Source organism: Ambystoma mexicanum, chromosome 4q (genome assembly GCF_040938575.1).
Source record: "Ambystoma mexicanum isolate Mex_15411 chromosome 4q, UKY_AmexF1_1, whole genome shotgun sequence".
Classification (NCBI taxonomy): Eukaryota; Metazoa; Chordata; class Amphibia; order Caudata; family Ambystomatidae; genus Ambystoma; species Ambystoma mexicanum.
Genome location: NC_090928.1, coordinates 836,102,881 through 836,122,773, shown reverse-complemented (window position 1 = coordinate 836,122,773; position 19,893 = coordinate 836,102,881). Strand labels below are relative to the sequence as shown.

At 43.1% G+C, this 19,893-nt stretch overlaps 1 protein-coding gene across 4 annotated transcripts in view; it reads right to left on the bottom strand.

Annotated features, from left to right (window-relative positions):
* The window catches only part of LHCGR (luteinizing hormone/choriogonadotropin receptor), a 1,835,933-nt gene that overhangs the window by 1,672,516 nt on the left and 143,524 nt on the right, over nucleotides 1–19,893 (bottom strand). The window lies entirely within an intron of this gene.

Below are 19,893 nucleotides of genomic sequence, written 5' to 3'. Positions count from 1 at the left end.
GTGGCTGCAGACTCTCGAGTGGGTACCTTCCCAAAGAACAGGGCAATGGGCCGTGTTCGTTCTCTCAGAGGGGCGCCTATGGCCTATTTTTTATTATTGAAGGGACTTGGGTTTAGTCACCCTAAGTTTCCTAGAGTCATCCAGAGGTGGACCCCTTGCACACAGTGCTCAGAGAGGCACAGCTCCACTTCACTGATGAGGCCTTACAAGGCTGAAACACGTGTATGGGGTTGTTGTTGGTACCCTTGTTCAGAAGGTAATTTCCATAGCATTTCAGTGCTGCACTGCCCCTATGGGCGGGACACAGACTGAGATGCAAATAGACATTTCCCATCTGTGAAAGGTACAGTGAGCTAAAGTGTGGCTCCGGACTCTCGAGTGGGTACCTTCCCAAAGAACAGGTCAATAGGCTGTGTTCGTTCTCGCAGAGGGATGCTTATGGACTATTTTTTGATTAAAAAAACAAGGCAATACAGTGAGGTCAGCAATAGTAAGGAGATGGTAGAGAACCCTATCGAGGGTATGTCCGACAGAGTGTATGGGGCCAGAGGACGATTGTGTAAAACTAATATCCCCAAGGTCACCCAATATGGAGGCAGTAGAAGTATCGACAGGAGCCTCGGCCCAGTGATTAAATTCACCTAGGACAGGGACAGCAGTATTGGTCATAGTAATTTTATTCAAAATACACATAAAATATTCTTTGAAAAGGGCGAGAGCCTTGAGGGGACGATAGATAACAACAATAGAGATGGAGGTATTGTCAGAGATTTTTAATTTCAGTATCAGGCTTTTGCAGTTATCCAGTGCCTCGTGAGGAAACTGGTGACAGTGTAATGTGTTTTTAACAAACAAAGCCACCCCACCCCCTCGTCCATCCTTTCGATCAGTCCGAAAAATATGGTAATTATAGGGGATGACTAGGATGGTGTGGGAGAAAATGGCTTCGTGTATCCAGGATTCAGTGATGGGCAAATAATTCTGGACAAGATTCCATGAGGAGGTCCTCGAACCTCCACTCTGTGTGCTTGGAGGGAGCAAGTATTGAGAAGAGGACATTTTAATAAAGAAGCAGGGGTCAAGGCAGACATGGCAGCAGTCTCTGTAGGAGCAGCATGCACCAAGTTAGAGACAGTATTGGCTGCGTGAGTAACATCTGGGACAAAAACTGCAGCGTCGGTCGCCAACATGTTTATGAGGTGTGCACCAGGAGGAGAAATAACGGACTGCATTGTAGCGTTATTTCAGTCAAAAGCTCGAGTATTAAGATATTGAGAAGCGACATCAGGAGGAAAGAGTGTAACACCGGACAGCTCTGATGGAGGACTCATGTGAGGGCTATCACAATATTGTGCTGCCAGTATAGCTCTCCAGTTGCTCTGGATACGCCCAACTCGATCGGAGCGGGTCATGATATCCTACATGTTAGGGTTCAGGAGATACTTACAGGAAAGTATGCAAGGGTAGCCCGGAATGACCGCACAAACCTGCACCAGACCCAAACCGCCACAAAACCGACCCGTTCGCGCCCGCCGCAGTCGCACCTGTGATATAATTAAGTAGGGCAGAAGAACTACAGAGTAAACAGGGATGAAGGCTCAGTGCGTGCAGAGGCTAGGCTATCAAGAGCTCTGCTTTAACTCGCATTCGGGAGTAATGAGGAGGAGACTCAAAGATACAAACACTAGGTAAGCAAGTAAAATAAAACTAATTTAAATGCACACGGGCTAAATTCAATAAAAACTGAATATGCACACGAGAGCCAAAAGGTCAGTGTTACAAAACAATCAAAGTCAACAACAGTGCACAGGAGCATTTCCTAACACATTTTCATGATGCCTTTGCACAGAACATATGCCAGTAAAAACATTTTCATGCTGGCTGTCCCCATACATTTCCATGTTGGCTGCACAAATATATATGATTAGGGACAAGACTATGGCATGCACACCTCTATTTGATAGGTCAAAATTAATTGAGTTAGTAAGTGTGCTAAGTGTACTAAGGAAAGTTGACAGGTTCAGAGGAGAACACACGACTCTGGCAAAAAAAGTCGCAAGTACAAACCGGAAAATAAGTACTAGGCTAATGGACACTCGCGTCCCCTGCACACTATATATACTGACTTTTATCAGTCAGATCTTATTGTAATTTAAGAATTGCAAGTTAGTTAATTGAGTCACTATAATGTAAACTTTTACAAGTGATAGGTCACAGTTCATTCGTTCAGATTTATGACAACAATGTAACAAAAACAATTTTAATGCATGAGTTGTACATATGAGGTTTTAATGTCATACACCATAAATAAGGTCATTTAAACAATAGAAAATGAGCTTGATGCATTTTGGGAATGAGATCACTTCATCAGGAGCGGAATGTTCATCAATTTCATGCAGTTCATACAGTTTCTATCTTCACTTCTAATCTACAACATAAGAGAAAAGGGACTTGTAAGTGTGGTACTTCTACTGTTGAAATACTTCATTGATAGTAAGTGATTTATAAGTGTCACCTTCTAAGTGGTTAGTTCTGGTCACGTGATTAGGTTCGACCAGGTTATCTCCTAAGGTATGCCGTCTCCAAATACTTTGGGGGGTACAAAAGTAAAAAAATTGTGAAAGATGTGTATCAGTCAAAAGTCCTTAGTAGCTCACAGTGCATTAAATGAAGGTAATCCTGATGTAGGTAAACATACCTCAAACTTACTTGTTAAGGGAATCTTGCGCCCAATTGCTGTAGTCCCGGTGGAATGAGTCCCGATTCTCTTGACTGTGTGTGGTTGAAGAGTGGAAAAAGTGTCTAAGTTCTAGTTGAAAGTAACAGTGTTGTCCATGAGAATAAAATCAAAATGTACATACCTCCGGTCTGAGTATGCGTACGGAACAGTGTTGATGGTGGCTCTGTGTGGTGTAGACTCTAAGAGTGGACGTCTTATCTATATGAGGATGGGTAAATGTCAGGACATGAATCATGTCAAGTAATACAAAGTCAGAGTACAGAGTTATAAGACGCGTATATCGTACTTACTATTCATACAGACCCTTCTTCAGACTTTGCGGGTTCAGTGTGTTCTGTCGTGCAGGCGAAATGGTCGCGAAAACACATTCAGAACTGGCCTCAATGAACCTGACCAGAATGGGGGAGGAATTCTCATTAACTACATTTTTGTAACCCCTTGACTGCGATTTAGGTGGTCAACCGTCATCTAGAATGTGTTTCCCAGCATGGTTAACATAACAACATCCTATTCGGTTGGTTTGGTTACATATCTGTCAAAACTAATAATTCCTACACGACTTGGTAATCTCCATTTTTGGAATATTACCATGTTTGTGTATGTGACAACATCAGACAATCAAAAAAATGTTTGTATTTCAACTTCTGAATTGTACCTAATTATTGTACACTACTATATAGCAGTCAACTGTCTGATAGTCTATAAGGTGAACACTCTTGTGCTCTTGTGAACACAATGCACAATACTATGTACCCGGTGATGTTACATATCCTTTGTAATCAAGTAAATGTACTGTGTGATACAATGTACCCTGCAACACTGAACAAACATGTCGAATTAGAACTAGACTGCTTTTGAACTACATTTGTACCATCAATTACTTGGAAGCATATAGTCCAAGTAGAAATTACGCTAACAATTTACAGCCAAACAGTACAAATGAATATTATGCAAACGATTTCCAACCATTTTTTGCTATTTATATCATGATGCATGTACAACCATCCTTGTAATTTACAGAGGTGAGTTAGGGATCCATCCACATACTTATCCAAGCATAGATTGAAAAACCAAGGGGTCCTTTTGACACTGTGTACGCATAGAATGTGCACTTCATTCTACAACTTAATGACACATCCATCCAACATCATTTAGGTCTGTTTTATCATGATGTGATATGATATGGCATTTATAACGTGATTATAAATTGTTTCAAAGCGCGAAACCTGGAAAACCATGTCAGCATTTCACACATTCTTTTAATATGAACCCTTCAAAAACTACAATTCAACACTGAGCCGCCACATATTTCTGAATGTGCTTTCGCGACCATTTCGCCTGCACGACAGAACACACTGAACCTGCGATACTCTGAAGAAGAGTCTGTATGAATAGTAAGTACTATAGATGCGTCTTATAACTCAGTACTCTGACTTTGTATTACTTGACATGATTCATGCCCTGACATTTACCCATCCTCCTATAGATAAGACCTCCCCTTTAAGAGCCCACTCCACACGGAGTCACCATCAACACTGTTCAGTATGCACACTCCACCCGGAGGTATGTACCTGTTGCTTTTATTCTCATGGACAACACTCTTACTTTCAACTAGAACATAGAAATGTTTTCCACTCTTTAACCACACTCAGTCAAGAGAATCGGGACTCATCCCACCCGGACTACAGCAACTGGGCGCGAGATTGCCTTAACAAGAAACTTAGAGGTATGTTTACCTACAACAGGATTACCTCCATCTAATACACTATGAGCTACTAAGGACTTTTGACCGATACAAATCTTTCCCTTTTTTTTTACTTTATTACTCCCCGAAGTATTCGGAGACGGCACCCGAAGTTCTCGGAGACGGCATACAGACACTTTCGGAGATAACCTGGTCGAACCCAATCATGTGACCAGAACTAACCACTTAGAAGGTGACACTTATAAATCACTTACTATCAATTAAGTATTTCAACGTTAGAAGTACCACACTTACAAATTATGAGCTGCATGAAATTAATGAACTTTCCACCCCTGATGAAGGGATCTTATTCCCGAAATGCTTCAAGCTCATTTTTAATTGTTTAAATGACCTTATTTATGATGTATGACATTAATACATCATATGTACAACGCATGCATTAAAATTGTTTTTGTTACATTGTTGTCATAAATCTCAACAAATTAATTTTGACCTATCACTTGTAAAAGTGTACATTGTAGTGACTCAATTAACTAACTTGCAATTCTTGAATTACAATAAGATCTGACTGATAAATGTCAGTATATATAATGTGCAGGGGGCGCAAGTGTCCATTAGTCTAGGACACTTATTTTCCTATTTGCACCAATCTATATATCAGTATCCTCATATAATTACACACTTATATTTTCTTTGCGCATAATGCCAGTAATTATTCTATATGAACACATATCCATGCTAGTTCTGCCAATATGTGGCAGTACCCCACCTAAGAACATACTCCTGTTGGTGTTGCTATTAAAAATACCATACCACAATATGAAAACATGCCCCAATGGGCTGCACGCAAATGCTAGTCTGGCCATGTAATAACATATCATGCTTGCTTTATCATAGATGCTCAGTAAAGAATACCATGCCAAAGAAATAACTAGACTGGCTGCACCAACATGCCAGTTTAGCCACATAATAACACTTATGCTAGCTTTATCAAAGATGCCCAGTAAAAAATCACATGCCACAGTAACCAATGGTCAGACTGGCTGCACCAAAATGCCAGGACTGGCTGTGCAGAAATGCCAGCCTAGGCAGGTAATATCCTTTATCAAGGATGCCCAATACAAAATATCATGCCACAGTAAAAATGGCTAGACTGGCTAGGCAAAAATGCCAGTCTTGCCAGGTAATAACGGTTAGCATGATAGCTGTATCAAAGATGCCCAGTAAAAACCATGTCATGCCAAGTAAACAATGGCAGGTCTGGCTTTGAAAAATGGCAGTCTAAAGAATTATGCATTTTTTTGCTGGCCATCTTTGATTTTGCCGGTGTCTCCACCTTCACCCCCCAAAATCAGCAGACCAAACTGCATCAACAACCACAAAGACACCACCACACACATCAAGGCAACATTCACTCGCCCATTCAACCTCATTCAATCGTGCACCCATACACTTGCTCATTCATATGTGCACCAAAATCCAACCGTTGCATCATACACGCATACATAAAATACATTACTCCTACCTTTTGTCCCAATCCAGACTCTACTTCACTCCATAGGCTGCTAGAAAAAAGGCAGCCCTCGGCTTCCCACGGCTCCCAAACAAGAACCATGAAGCATGCTTCCTGGTTCTTGTGCATGCATGCGCAGGAGCCTGAGCGCCAGTTTACACTGCCCCAGAAATTTCGAAAGTGCAGGGAGGCACAGGAGCACCCCTCCACGCCCATTCAAATGTGCACTTTTCCAGCCACCATCCCAAATCGGCCACGCAAGGCTGGGGAAGCAAAACACCCTAGCCTTGCATGGCTCATTGAGTATGCGTGCTGGGAAACAAAACTGTCAAAGGGAAACCATGCTTCCCTTTGACAGCTTAAGTCAGCCCAGTAGCGCTCCCTCAGCCGCAGAGAGCAGCTTATGGGGCGTTAGTGTTTATATTGGGCTGTCAATACAATTAGAGTTACATGGGTATCTGGAATCTGACTCCCCCCTGTACATATTAGCACATCACGAGCAGAATCTGTTTTGTTAAAATAGTTTGAACCTATAGCTTGAGTCCTTAACTCTAACTAAATGTCCCTAAGGAGGGAAGAAATATGTTCCCGGTTTTGTCCAGGAAACAGCCAAAGGGGCACTTTCCCTATCCTGGCTCACTACTTTCCTACAGTTACTAAAAAGAGGTGCACGCCCTTGGGCGTCAACAAATGTCTTTAATGATAGAGATATTTTTAGCACTCTATACATTCATACATGGACAGTAATAACAATTCTCTGTCTTTATATTTCTTTGTCTGAATCCAGTGTGTTCCATTTTTAGATGGGACATCTCATCTGCATATCTGCTCCCTGTAAGGGAAAATGCACACATCAGGGGCCTCGAAGATTGTGCCTACTGTACATTCTGCGGTGCTACTTTCAGTGTGGTTTTTTACCGCTATCTGTTGTCTATTGTAGTAGGGCATCAGGTCGGTTTTTCTGTTGTTCCTCTCAGGAGTATTGATCTCTATCGAATAAACAACTCCCGGTCGGATACAGTTTAACCCACCTATCCTACATGAGTCCAATATACGGTCTGTATTTTAAGTATTGTATCACTTACCGTCACTTGGTTTGTATCAGTGCACAGTATTCACATATTTTCTTGTTTATTCCCTTCACGGGTCTTAAGTGGCGGGCTGTTATTCCTGCAGAATATAAGGAAATAATTCTGTTGATAAAGGTAAGTATCCTAAGTGTCCCCAATCCCTCAGTCATAGAGGACAGACATATCTATATCAAGTTCAATACGGAAGGTACTATTCTTTCCCAGCTAGTGTTGAGTAGTTTAAAGATTGCGAGCTGCGCCTTGTTAGATTTTGTTATGGCACCTCTCGCAATTTCAAACTGTGCCTTGCATAGCTATAGGGACACAGTGTGTTAATCTCATTAGTGTGTGTCACCTATTGTTATGCATTACGCGGCTAACTTTGCTATTTTCTGTCTGTGTGGGGGCAGGGTCTACATGGCGCAGCATTTTCCTGTGCTGGGAAAGTTGCCGCGTGTGACGCGCGTTACTTTCGTGTGGACATTTTGCTCTAATGAGCGGTACGCATACAGCGCGTATGCAGGGCAATTGCAGATGTTAGTTCACTCGGCTGCAATGGCTCTCCTAAATCAGCATGCGACGTTTAGTTTCTTACCTAGGGCTTCACGTTCGGGCTCTGGTCCGGATCCGTTTCCTTATTCAGACAACGGCCGCCATCTTAGGGGGGGTTATTTATCTCATGGCTGAGGCCACTAGTCCGTCCTTTGGTTTTAGTAATATTGTCATTCGTGATTACGGCAATCTCTTGTGTACTGTGCTCTTAAGTCATTTCTAATTCGAGGTGTGTAATTCAAATAATGACCACATCTATCGAGTGCCTGCTGTCATGGTAATTTATTGCGCTCATTTATTGCAATGCGTCATGTTCTATAGTTATTCTGAATTATTCTACCATGCTTAAAAGGGCAAGGTACGGACCGTATATATCATGTATGTGGTCTGTGTATATACTAAAAACGTGTGTTAATAAGCATAATTATTTGATACATCTAGACTTGATTGAGTTGTCACAGTATACAGGGTCATGTTGTAGGGGGTCTTTCTATAGATTTAGTTACAGTGGCCATATAAGGGCCATACGCCCATTCTTACGGACTCATTTTTGAACTGTTAAAGTTTGTCAACATATACCTTCATTAAGGCCAGTAATATGACTCTTTAGTCTAAAAATTCATAGTTGTTCTTGTTTCAGCAACATGGCAACTAAGTCTCCATCCCTCCGTGGGGTTTTGATTTTCTCAAGGACAGTCCTGTGTATGTTGTTTTCAGAGTGTTCATGTAGTAGATAGTGTTCCACTAATGGTGCATTAATTCTTTTTGTCCTGATGTTTGATCGATGTTCACCTATTCTGATTTTTATTTTCCTGGTTGTCATCCCGATGTAGATTTTATCACAGGGGCACTTAATAAGGTACACTACATTTGAGGTGTTGCAATTCGTCACCATTCTTTGTTGCCATGGTCTATTCCAGCCAATGTCCACTGTTGTGGATCGATCTGTAAATGGACAGGCAGCACAGGTTCCACATGGTGTATGCCGTTGGCTTCGTTGTATTCCATACTGTTGGTTGGTTCTCGTTTTCTTCCTTGTAAGTGTGTACCAATATGTCCCTTATGTTCCGTCTTCTCTTGATGGCAAAGGTCGGAGGATCCAGGGTTCTTTCCCCCACATTCAGGAAGGGCCAACGTTTTTTAACTTCTTTTTTTATGCGGTTGATTATAGGAGAGTGGCTAAAGACCACCGTGATATGATTCTCATCTCTTTCTTTTCTAAGGTGCTGTTCCAATGTTGTTTCTCTTGGAATATTGCGTGCCCTTTTCTTTGCATGTCTGATGATCTTGCGGGGGTAATTTCTTTCTTGCAGTTTTTTTGCCAGATTCTCCGCTTGGGTATCATACTCTGTTCTCGTAGAGCAATTGCGCTGGAAACGCAAAAATTGTCCGAAAGGTAGATTTTCTTTTAGGGATCTCTGATGGAAGCTGCTGAATTCCAATAGTGAATTACGATCAGTAGATGTTTGATAAACAACAGTTTAGCCCTAGGTAAGAGACGAAACGTTGCAAGCTGACTTAGGAAAGCCACTGCAGCCGCGTGCACTAACATCTGCAATGGCACAGCATACGTGCTGTATGCTTACCGCTCATTAGAGCAAATGGTCCACGCGAAAGTAACGCGCATCACACGCGCCAACTTTCCCAGCACAGGAAAATGCTGCGGCATGTAGACTCTGCCCCGACACGGACAGAAATTAGCGAAGTTAGGCACATAAGGCATAACAAAAGGTGACACACACTAATGAGATTAACACATGGTGTCCCTATAGCTATCCAAGGCACAGTTTGAAATTGCGAGAGGTGCCATAACAAAATCTAACAAGGCGCAGCTTGCAATCTTTAAACTGCTCAACACTAGCTGGGAAAGTATAGTAACTTCCGTATTGAACTTGATATAGGATATTGTCTGTCCTCTATTACTGAGGGATTGGGGACACTTAGGATACTTACCTTTATGAACAGAATTATTTCCTTATATTCTGCAGGAATAATAGCCCGGCCACTTAAGACCTGTGAAGGGAATAAACTAGAAAATATGTGAATACCGTGCACTGATACAAACCAAGTGACGGTAAGTGATACAATACTTAAATAACAGACCGTATATTGGACTCATGTAGGATAGGTGGGTTAAACTGTATCTGACCAGGAGTTGTTTATTCGATAGAGATCAATATTCCTGAGAAGAACAACAGAAAAACCGACCTGATGCCCTACTAGAATAGACAACAGATAGCGGTAAGAAACCACACTGAAAGTAGCACCGCAGAATGCACAGAAGTCATAATCTTCGAGGCCCCTAATGTGTGCATTTTCCCTTACAGGGAGCTGATATGCAGATGAGATGTCCCATCTAAAAATGGAACACGCCGGATCCAGACAAAGAAATATAAAGACAGAGAATTGTTATTACTGTCCATGTATGAATGTATAGAGTGCTAAAAATATCTCTATAGTCCTGAAGAAAGCGGCAAACCATATTCCCCCGCTGAAACCGGTTGACAGATACAGGTTCAGGGTGATGACCTGATCCACTTGTTGTCACAAGTCTCTCCCCTTCTCACCTGTTTTTGTGGTTTGCTTGAGACCTTCTTTGGTGACTTCTTTCGCACGGTGCAGGGTTTGTATAAACCCGTGTGCTGGTCTTCGGATTCCAGCGTGAGGATGACAACCCAACTCCCGGATACGTTCAGATGTCCAGGACGGACACCAGGAAAGAACAATGTCTGAGCTCAGGGACACGGAACACTGTGACCCGAGCGCGGGCGAAAATCCAGGAAGTACGAAGGTACATTTTGAGGAAAGGAAGGAATGGAGGAGGATTCAAGGAGCCGGGAAACAGGATACAGAAGAAAGCCCTGAGCGAATTCCGGCAACACACGTCCGACTACAGCAAGCGGTAGCATTGAGACATGCAGAGCCGCGGGGGTCTGTCTGTTTAGTAGAGCGCAGAGCGTGGAGCGCAAGGACTGGCAAGCAGCATTCCGTATCAGGCGGCCATGTTGGAAGGATTACTGCATTCAATCTCCTATGGGTCAGGGACCACGAAGTCCAGAAAGGACGTAGGCAACGGTTCATGACACCTGTCTCATAAGGAAGCAATATATGAGCTTGGCAAAGATTATCCATTGTTTTTTTAGTACGCATCAGGAACTGGACCAAAGAATTCTGGACCAATGATCGCTGTGATTTTTAACAGAAGTCACACCGAGGGCTAGCAACATGATTAAAGACATTTGTTGACCCCCATATTGGGCTGGCCTGACTTCTCCATAAAGGGTGAAGGTTCTACCAGGTCGCCACCCCCTCTCTCACTGTGGAGGAGCTGCTGATGCGGATAGGGTCGGGATTTGCAAACAAGCATAACAGTTTTCACTTGGAATTGAAGGTGTGAAAGCAAGAACATTCTGCGGCAGAGTCAAGCCATTGGTTTTAGGGTTGCTCCATGAGCCAAAGCTTGTGCCGAGCCAGTGACCAATTTACTGTTTTATTGTGCAAAAAAGTATTTTAAAAAACACAAAATTTACAAGAAGCCATGTATAAAAGCAATGGCACATTATGTTTTCTTTAATACTATTTTGGGATTGCAAGATTACTCTCATCTTGTTTGTTAGCGCATACGTTCTGTGGATTGTGTCAGTTTATTGTAATATGATATTTGGTGGTGACCACCAGGGGCGTAGGAGACACATAAAATCTGGGGGGGACAAGAGACACCTTGGGGACTTTTTTATTTTTTATTTACTGTGTTTTAGTCAAAGAACTCGACTTTTCACAAAATAAAAATTATCATAGCAGTACGTATTAAATTACATATACCATCACTGTATAAAACAAGAGAAAAGAAGAAACGAAAACAAGAAAATTAAGAAAAATAAAAGCATTTCAGAACATAAAATCCTTCAATTTGGCGTTTCACTTCAGAAGGCTCAGTTCACGTACAAATATTGCCATTTCAAGTCGAAAGGTTTTCATGGCCTGAGCATAGCTGGTCCCAAAAAGATTGGGTGTCCACCCACCATTCCTTGTCTACAAATCTCACAAACCTTAAAACCCTCTTGACGGGGACTTTGCTGCAGACACAAACCACAGAGGAAAATGATCTGCCAATTATCTTGTAGTGAGCGATGATCATGAGCATTTGTTAAAAAAAAATATATATTTCCGGCATTCGGTATGCATGATACATTCTGTTGCTATTGTTTGTATGTCAGCCACATCCATTGTATCGTTGTGTATATTGCACAGACAAACATGATTGAATCTTTTCTGAGTCATAAAGTTCAAAGTGAATATATTGCAGAGGTGGCTCAAGACATACACCCAATGTTACAACATTTTTTTAAATCAGGCCCTCCGTGCTCTAAGCATGGCTTAGTGAATACCAGAGGCCATTAACAGCATGTACTGCAGTTAGGATCAAACTATTGGGGTAGGACTGAAGGCATCCCCTTGCCTGTCACAGTGTCTATTGTGTGTGGCACCAGGCGATGCAGAGGCATTAATTTAAAAAGCCCTCTCTCCTGTATAGCGGAGCAGGGCTTGCAGCGGGCTGTTGGATTGAGAGCTCTGTGTGCTTTTGGTGACAACCCAACCCAGCCAGCCAGTGCACCGTGTGACAACGGTCCACCGTTTGTGACTAAGGAGGTAGAAAGGTATCTTGGCCAACATTGTGTAAAACACAGGGGGGCAGGCTGTTCCTGCCCAAAGTAATGGGGTGGTGGATAGTGTTCATCGTTGCCTGATGGATGCGGTGCAAATGGCGAGTCCAAATAATGTGGACAAGAACGACGCGATCCATGAAAGAGTGAGTTGATTGCACCAATCTCCACACAAGGTCATGGGAGTCTGGGATTGATGATTGCTGGGAGATGAGGATGAGGCTTGCCAGGCAGGGGCTTTTTTTGATGTATATGGTGTAGAACCTTCAGAGGTGGTCAAAGTGCATGTGAGACATCGCTCAAATATGTGTACAAAGAGGAGGTGTGTGTTTTTGTCATTGCTGGAACTCATATGGCTCCCTCACTCCAAGTCCTTCCCAGAAGGGTGTCAAATGCAGAGTCCTGACCTTATAGGGTATTCTATGTCTACAAAATAACAAAAGGCTGTGATCCCATACAAAAATAAAAGTTTCCTCCCTCTTTGAGGTGCCTGAGCACCACCAAACCGCAGTGGTTGAACGACTGCAGCTGGTTTCAATCTCGGCTCCTGTGCTAGCGGGCTCGATCCAAGTCCAACCAAAATACATGGTCCAGGGCAATACAATTTCCTACACTCCAGGCCTCTTGTTACCCACACCCGTGAGCAGAATGCACCAGCCCACCCATTAGCCAAAACCTGATTAGCGTCACATAAAGTAGGGCTGCGAGGGCTCCCCATATACAGGAACTGCCCTATTCAGCCTCTGGATCCCCTATACCTGCATCCCCTATCCCACAATATATAAAACTTCTTTTATTATAAGGATTTTTTTGCAGATGTTTATTCTACTTTCAATAACTTATATTTGAAGTCCCACGTCTAAGTGCTTGCATCTTACTTTCACCAATAGAGTACATGTACTCACACAATATCTTCTTCTATTGATTTTATCCTAATTGATTTGAAAAAGAACAAGCATTGACAATGCCAACAGTTTGGGCTTTTGAGTCATCAAAGTCACTTGTGGTGCGAGTACCTGGGCATCTACCAGCAGTGCTTGGCAAATGCCTAATACTTGTACACAAGCCACAACTGCTGGCTTTGCCAATGTTTGTTTTTACCAGGACTTCAGTGAAGGACGCACACAATGCTTGTAAATCGAGTGGCTGAGCATGAACCTGGTTACATTTTGATTACACCAATTGAGCATTGGCAGCCTATCTATTTCTCAGCTTAATGACTACAATCTGTGGGAGCTGGCATAGGCAAGCTAAAAACGAGATAGAAATCTCAAAATTCCAATTCAGGTCCATCACACTCGATGAAAGGAAGAAAACACTCTACAATATGAGGTGCACCTCATGCTCGGAAAATATTTTACCACCAAAACTCATTCTAGAAAATTCCGATATCTTTTCCCCTTTCTTCACAAGAATGGTAAACGCTTCTTTTAGGGACCAAACTGTACCCAATATGATTAAAACGGTCACGGTCACCCCTCTACCAAAAAAACCTGAACTCACCCAACAGGACGCAGCTAATCTCAGACCCATTACTAACTGCAATTTTCTGCTGAAAATTCTGGATAAGATAGCTACTGAACAACTCCAAAGCTATGTGGATGAAAACAACTTATTACACCCACAGCAGTCCGGATTCAGATCCAGCCACAGTACCAAGCCCGCGCTGTTAGACCTCCAGACCGAAATGCTGTCCATTTTGAACAAAGGCAAATCAGGCCTGTTAATATTATTGGACCTCTCGGCAGCATTTGAGGGGCAATTGAATGTATAGCCTCATTCTTACAAAACAGGCAATCCAGGATTGTCTGGGGAGACAAAACATCAAACACCAAACCGGTCGATTGCGGTGTCCCTCAAGGGGCCAGTTTTTCTCCTCTGCTTTTCAATCTTTACATGCGCTGCCTTTACACCATGCTATCCCAGATGGGTATATTTTTTACCAACTTTGCTGATGATACCCAACTAGTGTTTGAACTTAGTGGGGATTACAAAATGGACAGTGACAAACTCTCATCCCTATACAACACCATAGAGTGTTGGATGAAAGAAAACTGGATGTGCTTAAATGGCTCCAAGACCGAGCTTATGATATTCGGCTCCACACAGGCCAGAAAGAAATTGAGCCCATCATAGTCTTCATTCTTTATAAAAAATACCCAAATTCCAACATCAGAAAAAGTGAAGACCCTAGGAGTGTATCTTCAAGCTTCATTAGGCGCTGAAGCACACATAGCCTACCTAAAGAAAAACTGCCAGTACCATCAAATACTTCTGAAAAAAATCAGACCACTGTTAGATCAAAAAAACAGCACGATCATCGCTAGAGCTACCATATTATCTAGAATAGATTATGGAAATTCCCTACTCTTAGGAGCTAACAGCAAATGTGTGAAAAAATGCCACATAATCCAAAATAATGCCATCAGAACGATCACAGGAAGATCTTGGAGAGAACATATCACCGGAGAAAGGAAGGCTCTCCATTGGTTGGCTATGAAAGAGAGAATTTCCTTCAAGTCTCTCACCATGGTCCATCGCTGCCTATATGGCAAAGCCCCGGTCTACCTCAAAAAACAATTCAAGTGGTACGAGCCACCTAGACGGCTCAGATCCTCCAACACAGGTCAATTGCAAACCACCAAAACGAAAAAGCAGCACTGCCTTGGCAAGGCCTTCCCGACCTTAAGTATCAAAAAATGGAATGAACTTCCACCTCACTGAAGCTCGAATCCAATTACATCCTCTTCAGGAAAAAATTAAAAACATTACTTTTCAAATGAATCCTGGTAGTAGAACTATCCGAGTATGAGGTAACTTTGGCCACTCCATATCTTGTCCCGTCTTAATTTTCTGTTGTCCTGTCTTCTCGGAAGCGCTCTGATGCCCGCGGGCTTTAGCGCTATACAAATGAATAAATAAATAAATAAATTGCCAGCAATGAGATCAGAGGCCTCTTCAAGGCCACCAAGCATGCCATCAACCCTCTATCGGTCCCAACCACACCTGAATCCATTGAAAAAGCCACCACCAAATCCTTCTTCGTCGATAAGATCAACTAGATTCTCCAGCGCATAGATGCCAATATCACAACTCGCACACCATATGTCCCATCACGCGAAGTCGCTGTATCCTGGGCAGCATTCAAAACACTCACCATGGAAGTGTCGACTGGTCCCTTACCCTAGCATCTCTCAAGGCTACATAATACACAAATGTCATCCTCCTAGACACCGTCCTTAAGACTTTACCTACAGAAGCAGTCCACCCCTTCCTAACGATTATCAACAAGTCCTTCACTCAATGCTCAAGGTAGAACAAATCCTACTGCTCCTCAAGAAACCCACATTGGACCCTGATGACCTCAGGAATTACCACCCCAACAGATATCTTCCCTTCCTAGGCAAATCCTAGAGAAAGCAGTAGCCACTGAACTCTACCAACACATTGACACCAACAACCTCCAACAGTTCTATGAATCTGGATAAAGACCCAGGTGCAACACTGAGATGTCAACCATCAAAGTGGTTGACAATGCCCTTACCATTCTTGACAATGGGCATCCCGGCTTCCTGGATCTCCTCTCCCTCTAAGCTGTGTGACCGTCCTCCAACAGTTCAAGTCCTATCTCACTGCCATTAGTGTGTCCCATGGGCTCCTCCAGATCGATCACATTTCCTACTAATCAACTTTAGAGTGCCACAAGTGTCAATCCTCTGCCCCATGATCTTCAACCTGCACATGGGCCCCAGTGGTACAGGCCAGGCACAGCATTCACATTCACCAATATGCCATTGACACGCAGCTCTATGTCAAGATCTCATTGATTAAAGACATCCCCAGACTCAAGAGGTTCCTCACACAAAACCAGTCCTGCATGTTTAGTGTTTACCTAAGCTCAGCCCATCCAAGACTGAATTTTGACCTACAAAACCAAATATCCAGACATCCAGACCTGGCTTCTCTGACGTGAACATCAAGGGCTACTCACTTTTGCTGCGCCAAGTCTTTTGGATCCTAAATCAATAGGAACCTCTCCTTCAATAAACACATATCTAAAAGAAACAAACAGCATGGTCCAACTATTCCTCCTGAAGAAAACCAGGCCTACCAGAAAGCAAATTTAGTCCACCATCCAAGCCCCCAACTTTTCCACACTGGATGGAGGCAATGTTGTTCCGGAAGGCCTCACAAAGATCACCCTAACTACCCTGGAAAGTGCCCTACATGCAGCAGAAGGTCTTGTCAAAGTATTCTACACACTTGACCTCATCACACCAGCCTGCATCAAACTGCATTGACTCTCACTGCATGCCCTTCAGATATAAATACTGCTGCATCATTTACAATGTGGTCACCCTCAAGTCTTCCCGCTTCCTCACTGCAAACTTCAGGACCTCTGATGGCCAGTTCTTCATCAGAAGACAAGATCTGAGCAGATTAGAACAACACTGCTGTAGGAAAGAAAGGACCATAAAATAGGCCTTATGTAGTTACTTTCGGAAGCTAGATTTGCACTCAATAAATTACCGTCCCCAAAAATAATTAAACGGAGGATGAAAAGATGCAGCACAGCTGGGATAATGGGCAACATTGAGTGATAAGTACACTTAAGAAAAGTGGATAAACTGAGATCTCTAATGTAATTTGATGGATATATGGATGATAGCAATAAAGGATAACAATGGTTTAAGGCAATGCATGTTCCAATATAATTCACACTGGAAAGATGTAATTATATTCTGATCTATAGTGTTCACTGATTAACTGGCTATCAATGGGTGGGAGGAAAGGGGGATAAGTCATGTAAAGCAACTGATTTACTGCTTATGTTGTGAGAAACACAGCTTTACAAAAAATGAAAAAAAGTCCCAAAACCATGTCCATCCATCTTCTAACTCCCAGATCTACATTTCTCTCCTGCTACTCACTCTAAGTCGCCCATTTCATAGCTCCTAAACTACTTCAATGCAAACTAAGGTGGAAATCCCCCAGTGCATTAAGAGAGAGGCATGTACAGATGCCACCAAGGCAGAGGAGACATAGAATGGCTGACACATCACCAAGAAGGTGATGTCTGAGGTCCCAACTTGCTAGTCTATCTCGACCAAGGCTAGGAGTAAAATGTATTGCCTATAGGTTTAACCTGCGACAAATTACTCAATTAACATTGGATTCCATCTGAGTACCCTAGATAAAACTGTTGGGATGAGCATGTAAAACAACATGTCCCATTATCTGCAAAGAATCCAAAAATTCAATGCAAGGAATACTGCAACCAGAAAAGGACAGCTGCACACCTCATACTGCCCTTTTTCCTGTCCACTTTCCACTCCTCCATATCTGCTGCATCTCCATTTTCTGAGTAGGGATCTCATGGAAAGGAACCATCTTGAGGTGTGGCCTGCTGAGACAAAAGAGGACTCTTTTCAAGGAACAACGTGTGGCTGTGTTAGATCATCAGGTCTGAGCATGGTTACGCAAGACATTAGTTTCCCTTCTGGGTTCCCAGTCGTCTCTCAAGGTCTGACACTCAGGCATCTCTGTACATCCATTAGAATTTCAAACATTCTAACATTTCTTTATTTTGACAGGGTTTCGCAGCAGGCATCTGACAAAATCCATTGAAGAGTTTGCATGACATTGTGGTAAGCATTATGAGATTTCTGGAGAGCCTGGCTGTGATCTTGATAGCTTTGCAGACCGATTACATTCTGCCATTCATTCTTGCATTACACAGAATTGCTTCCTGGTCTATGCAATTCAGTATCTTGGTCATTACTTTATGTGGAGGGGAGCCAGTTGGGGGGTGGGGTTACTCTGAGTCTTCTGAGCCCAATCCACTGTGAAGAAAGCAGACTGATGAGCAGCCGCCTCCTCCTTTTGTAAAAGTATTTTAAGGAACTGTGTTGAATCATGACCCTAATCTCCGGAAGCCTCACCACTTTGATGTTACAGCCAGAAAACCCCTCTGTATTTCTTGTAAATTCTCCAGTTCTTTTGACCTGTCCAGAGCCTAAAAAGCTGAGATTTCAGTGATGTAATAGTATTCACATGTTCTGAGACTCTGGCCACTGTCTAGCCTCTCAACGTTGCAAACAATGATGGAAATGTGTGGCATCAATGTCCACCTACCCAATGTTCTTTTAAAGGATGTGTATATATTTATCATCCATTTTTGATTTCCTGTTATTTCAAGGCTACTTACTACCAATCTAGATGAGCATTAGATCTAGCTAGATGTCACACCAATGTTTGGGCCATTTCCAACCCCAGATCACACCCACCAAATACCTGATGCAGAGCTGGATCTAAGTAGTTAATAACATACCACCCCTCAGTACATGGCATAGAAGGGGTAGCAGCAGGGAACACATAACAGGGTACGTGTAGATCAGATGCTTGAAGTGTGGATGTACCAGTGTCTCTAACCAAAAGATCTGTGTTGCAACCAGCCAGAGCTTCTACCACACTTTACTATTTTTTTTTAATTTTTTTTTAGCATTTTCAATGCATGGAGTACATACATAGCATACTCAAACTTGTACTACATTGAGGAAAGCTGGTTTTAACATTATTTTTACCCCCTTTCTCCTACAACCCTAACCCGCCCTAACCCCTCACCCCCACAACACCCCCCCCGCAAACAACCTGCCCAACACCCCCCATTTCCCCAGGTAGCATGGTTACTTGACTCATGGGTCACAAGAGCGAAGAGTCACTGTGCTGAGTCCATCTGTGGGCATTGGGTGTACGCACCATTTTGTGCTTTCTATCGGGGCAGGAGTCAATTCCACAAATCCTACATATCCTATGTGGCTACTCCTGTGTCACATTTACATCTTTCCACTCTCATTTCACTTTCAGCCATCACTCAGTCTCTGGTTGTATTTTCCCTGAGCCATATTTGCAGAGGTAGGCTGTCCACTCCATCTCACATGACAATCTCTGATTATGTAACATCCCGGTCAGCCGTTCCATGTCATATATATCACTTACTTCAGGGCCCATTGTCGCTTACTGAGAAGCAGTGCCCTTTTCCATTCACATGCTAGACAAGCCCATGCCGCCAACAGCAGAAAATGTGCCATATGGGCAACATATGCCAGTTCCCTTCCTGCACCTCACGCCAAAGAGCAGCAGCATTGGATCCAGTCATTGCGACCATTGCTCCACCTCTGAATCCACCCCTAGGTCCTTTTACCATCTTCTCCTATACATCTCCGAGTCTCCCCCTGCGCTACAAGCAGTGCCTTGTACAGTTTGGAGATTAGGCCTCTCATGGATGTAGTCATGTTTAATACTACCTCAGTGAGGGTCAGTCCCCTCTGTAGGGCTGCTTTCCACCTTGTCGACATTAGGGCACCCTTTAAATGTATATATTTGAACATCAACAGCACCCCTATGCCCAGACTCTCCTCCAAGGCGGTTATCTCCACAAACTCCTCTCCCTTCACCCCTTGCCCCACCCTTTCTAGTCCCACCTCAAACCAATACTGAAATCTTGTGTGATCCGGGATGAAGTCTCTTATCGGGAGAGCCCGTATTCGGCTCAGCGGGGACGGCCATGTCGTAACCCCCACCATTTCCCTTTTCACTCTCCAGAGTGCCCACAATGGTCCAAGGATGTGATTCTTGTGTACCCATTT